Raw genomic sequence first — 5,742 nt, forward strand, 5'->3', positions numbered from 1 at the left:
TTTCGTGCACCAATTGGGCTAGGAAATGGTGATGATTTGAGGTGGATGGACTTGTTGGATGTGAAAAGTGTTCCAGGCACTATATCCTTGGAATGATTTGTGATGAATTATATGTTGTTGTTGTTTTCCTTTTCTGCTGCAAGAGTGTGCCAGGCACTATATCCTCAGAATTAGCATGCAAGTGTGTTATGCACTATATCCTCGGAACAATAGTGTGCCAGGCACTATATCAAAAGCATGCCAGGCGCTATATCCTCCGACGTCGTAGAAAGGTTACATCCGAAAGAATGTGTTGGGTTGGCATTCATAGACCGACAAGTGATATCATGAGCCAATAGGATAGGCATTCATCATATGCATCTCTTATGTGCTTGCTTGCTTTGACTACTTGGGTTTTCCTAATTGTATAATATGCCGACTTACTTCTTGAATTATTGCTATATATGATTATTACCTATGTATTACTTGCTTGCATTAATTGTGATTTTCTGGTGCTGAGGAGGTTAGGTAGGCGGTGGCGATGGGATCGCACGAAGGTTAGGGTGGTGAAGGCTGTGGGATACAGAGGTGTGATTAGTACTAGTTAGAATTCCCCTAAGTTTAGATAACCCTGAGTATGTGATGTGAAGTTCTAGGATTACCTTCGACGTCCCGGAGCCTTACATCTTACATCATTAGGCACTGTTACTATACTGAGAACCTTTGGTTCTCATTCCATACTTTGTTATTATTTTTCAGATGCAGGTCGTAATTCACCTCGATGAAATTGTGGACATGGTAACAGAGCGGAGTATAGTTCTTTCCTTGTATATTTATGCTTTATTTCTGTCGTAGTATTCTCTAAACCTTTTGTATATTTAACCTTATGGCCTTAGAGGCTTACTTGAGAGATAAGTTGTATAAGTTGTTTTAATTTTAAAACTCTGTATGTCTGTATTTAACTAGTCGGCTTAAACTCCGCAGGTCGTGGCTAGTTTCCTATGATTACTATATTCTTATATCTAAATATGTTCTATTCTTTTGCATCTATATCTTGTATCTTACGAGTTAGGTTTATGTGAACATTTCGCGCTTTTGAAATTCTGTTTTTGAGCTTAATCCTTCATCGGGCTTCTAGAATATATTATTTCCTTCTATATAAGTATGTATAAGCCTTAGAACTGTTGTAACTTTTGATTAACCTTTGCTTTACGGCGCGGTTCGTCCTCGTGAGCCTGAGGGATGGACCGATTGTGCTTCGTTGCACACTCTAGGTCATTTTTCTTTCGTGCTACTTAGGATATCTGTTTGATATGCATAGCATGCTTGTTTGTGAGTGCCCTTGGGGACAATTGAAGTACTGAGCTTGAGATATTGAGACTGATCACCTTGATATGGATTGTTTGGTGTGGAAAGAAAACCTAAATAGCAACTTACGAATGAGGTCAATCACGTTAACGGAGAGGTAGTGAGGAAGACTAACCTAGCCTATGTGTTACGAGCTCAACAGGTTCCGAAAAAGTCTGTTCGTGGAGTTTGTGGCACATCGGTTGATGGGTGTGGCTTAACACTAGTGGCAACGGAAGTAACGATTGACACTTTTGTGGTTTTTAATTAAGATTTTTAGTTTCTAACTGGTATGGTGTTGAACCATGTTGAAAAAGTTTTAAGGTTTACAATGATTTTGAAAATTTGGTTTGAAACTGGTGGTTTAAATGATTTAGTTTTGAAAGTAAGTCGGGGATCTTAGTTTAAATGATATGGTTTAAAAGAAAAATGAGTTCTCTGATTTTCTCCATTTGTGAGTTTGGTTTCCACTTTATCTTATCGAAAAGGATTCAGAATTGAAAAGTTTTTTTTACTTAAGAAAATCGTTATTTAAAGTAATCGACTTCTGAGTAAATGATTTTTTGAATCTTTTGAGAAAGTTTTAACAAGGAACTGGTTTAGATTGAACTTGTTTTAAAAGTTTTGAAAAATATTACAAAATCGGTATTTGGTTTAAGAAAAATTTTTGGATTCAGAATAACGATAATCAGAGTGACGCAGCGGAAGGCGAGAGGGAACATCGACACGGTAGAACGCTTTGATGGGATTATGTCGCGTGATTCGAATTTTCGAGGGGAAAAATTTTATTAGGAGGGGAGAATGTAAGAATCGGAGTTTTCATATAAAACCGTTTTAATAAAATAATTTTAGTGCCCGGAATAGATTCAAAATTTAGAAATTTTAATTTGAAAATATAAATATGAAATTTGATTTCAGTGAATTTTTCTGAGTTGAAAAATGTATCTCTTTCGAAAAGTTTTTGTAAAAATGCGTACTGGCACTTAAGCTGGAAGTATCAGCTCTAGTCTTTCCAGTACCGCATATTTTGGATAAATAAAATTTTAAAAATTGATTTATTATTTTGAAAAGTCAAAAATAATTTAGAATCGAAAATCGGACACTAATCTTAAAGGTTTTGGCCCAAAGTGAGCTAAACGGAGCAAAAGCACTTAGCGGGCTGGACCGGACCCAAGTGGGTCCAAGTACAACATGTAAGTGCCCTAAATAAGAGGCATTTAGCCTCATTTTTCAGAAAATAAAGAGAGAGGGGCGGTGAGAAGAGAGTAGAAAGGAGGAAGAGAGTGCACTATTCATCCTCCACTTCTGGGAGCCATATCTTGAGCTACGAAGTTCCGATTGACGAGCCATTTGTGGCCAGGCGAAGCTCTCAACGAGCTCTTCCTTTTTATTTAAAGAAATCTGGTAAGGACTTGCATGTCTCTCCCCAGTTTCCATCCCTAGATTTTTGTGCATTTTTGGGTTTGGTTTTTGAGTGAGTTTTGTAGTTTTGGTTGTTTAGGTGATCTCTAGTAGCGGATAATTGTTGAAAATTATCCCAATCCTCTTTAGACAAGGTAAAGTTGCTCATAAACCCTTGTGATGTTGTATTTTGTGGTTTCTAGGTTTTGATTTTGATATATACATGATGTTAGTTGAGCTTTGGTGGCTTGTTGGTGGGTCTTGGAAGCTTGTTTGGACTCATAGTGGTAGCTTGAGCATATTAGGAATCGGCCAAGGTATGGTTTCGATTTTCTTTATGTAATATATAATGTTTCTAAAAACTTAGGCTAGTTGACCTTAAGATAGGATTGAATATTTTGGGTGTATGTTTAATGGTATGTGATTTTGATGTGTGAGGATAACTTGTATGATGGTGATGATGATATGGAGTTTTGAGATGAGGAATATGTGAATTTGATAATGATTGTTGGTATTTAAGGATTATGAAGTTTGATGTTGGATATGTGATTTATTGTTGTTGATAACGGTTTGTTGATATGGTTGATGATTGATTATGGTTATTGATGTTGTTGGTAAATTGAAGGTGAGTGTTGAGATTGTTGATAAATGATGTGGATTATGATGAGTTGATGATTTTTGGAATATGTTGATAAATCATGATGTTGAAATCGGTAAAGATGGTGTGAAAGATTGAGATTGAAAGGAAATGAGATTGATTTTGATGTTTAGTATTAATTGAATTATGATTGGTGAATGTGTTAGTGGAGGATTAGTTTTAATGTTATATGTATTTGATGATTATTGAGGATAGTGAAATGTGATGGAAAGGTTGTATGAATGGTGAATTGTGAACCAAGAGGGTAAATTGTGTTGTAAAATGGAAGTTTGGTATTGTTTTGGTTAGATGTTGTTTGAGGACTTGAAAAATTGAGATTTTGTGAGTTTTGGTAAGAGTTGGTTTTTGATGAACTTTGTTCGATCATAACTTTTGCCTCAGTTTTTAAAATTGATTGGAACTTGTTTGAAATGAAAGCTTATTGAAAACCCTTCAATTTGATATAAAGTTTTGTAAAATTTGGGTTTTTTTAGAGGAAGTTATGATCATTCAAAGTTGGTATTAAAAATATGAAATTCTGCAAAGTTGCAGAATATTATGATTTCTGATATGTGCGCCTACACAGCCGTGTGCACACGCACAACCCTGCGAAATTTTCAATCTGTATGCACGCACAAACCTGTGCATATGCACACACTGGAAAAGGCTCCCTGTTCGCAGCGCTGGCACAACTTGTGCGCGCACATACCAATGAGAAATTGCAACCTGTGCGCACGCACACGTTAGGAAGGTGAGTCTGTTGAGCACGCTAGCACAGGTTGTGCGATCGAACAGACATTGTGAATTTTGGTACCTGTGCGTACGCACACTTTTTAAAACTTCTCTAGAGCATGCGCGCGCACACCCATGTGCGTACGCAGACACCCTGTTTCTCAAATTTTAACTTTGCTTTCAACTATTCTACCTTCCCAACAAGATTGTGAGCTTCTATTACACCATTTTAAGACTCTTGGGCCTAGTTTTGGACATTTAAAGACTGGGAATGAATTTAAGGGTTTTAGATGATACTATTTGGAAAAATTAGAAAACGGAGGCCTAGGTTTCTGGTGTATTGAGGATGAGTTTGGTTGAGAGAGAAGTAAGTGTATTGAACTGGGTGATGGCCGACAATGGATTGAGAAACTGATGAACTGATGAGTTCGGAATGGAAATTATGAATCGACGATGGATGTGATGAGTTGAGAACTCAGAAAGGAATGAATGATCCTGATGAATGATTAGAGTATGCCAGGCACTATATCCTTGGAATGATAATGATTGAAAGAGAGTGTGACAGGCACTATATCCTTGGAATGTTGAGAATTGATAATTGAAAGTTGATTGGGATAGGAAATGGTGATGATCGGTGATGATTTAAGGTAGATGGACTTGTTGGATGTAAAAAGTGTGACAGGCACTATATCCTTGGAATGATTTGTGATGAATTATATGTTGTTGTTTTTCTTTTCTGCCATAAAAGTGTGCCAGACACTATATCCTCGGAATTAGCATACAGGTGTGTCAGGCACTATATCCTCGGAACGATAGTGTGCCAGGCACTATATCCTCGGATCAAAAGCGTGCTAGGCACTATATCCTCGGACGTGGTAGAAAGGCGACATCTGAAAGGATGTGTCGAGTTGGCATTCATAGACAAACAAGTGATATCACGAGCCAATATGATAAGCATTCATCATATGTATCTCTTATGTGCTTGCTTGCTTTGACTACTTCGGTTTGCCTAATAGTATAATATGCCGACTTGCTTCTTGAATTACTTGCTATATATGATTATTACATGTGTATTACTTGCTTGCATTAATTGTGATTGTCTGGTGCTGAGGAGGTTAGGTAGGCGGTGGCGATGGGATCGCAAGGAGGTTAGGGTGGTGAAGGCTATGGGATACAGCGGTGTGATTAGTACTAGTTAGAATTCTCCTAAGTTTAGATAACCCGGTTTATGGTTTAAGTTCCTTATTTATTTATTTATTTATTTTGTTCTAAGATTGAATATCCATATGTGATGTGAAGTTCTAGGATTGCCTTCGGCGTCCGGGAGCCTTACATCTTACATCATTAGGCACTGTTACCATACTGAAAACCTCTGGTTCTCATTCCATACTTTGTTGTTATTTTTCAGATGTAGGTCTGATAAACCCCAATTTTGTGGATTATCTTGTGCTTATTTCGTAAGATTTTATCAACTTTTCCTACATTTATTCAACGAAATAGCATGGTTTTATAGTTCTCCCTAATTTTGTTCTTAAGTGTAAAAACATGCTTTTTAGGCCCTTAAATCAGTGATTTTGATTCACCTTAATTCCATTCGATGCCTTGATATGTTTTTTAAATGATTTCAGGTTTATAAGGCAAATATT

This window comes from Arachis duranensis, chromosome 1 (assembly GCF_000817695.3).
Source record: "Arachis duranensis cultivar V14167 chromosome 1, aradu.V14167.gnm2.J7QH, whole genome shotgun sequence".
Classification (NCBI taxonomy): domain Eukaryota; kingdom Viridiplantae; phylum Streptophyta; class Magnoliopsida; order Fabales; family Fabaceae; genus Arachis; species Arachis duranensis.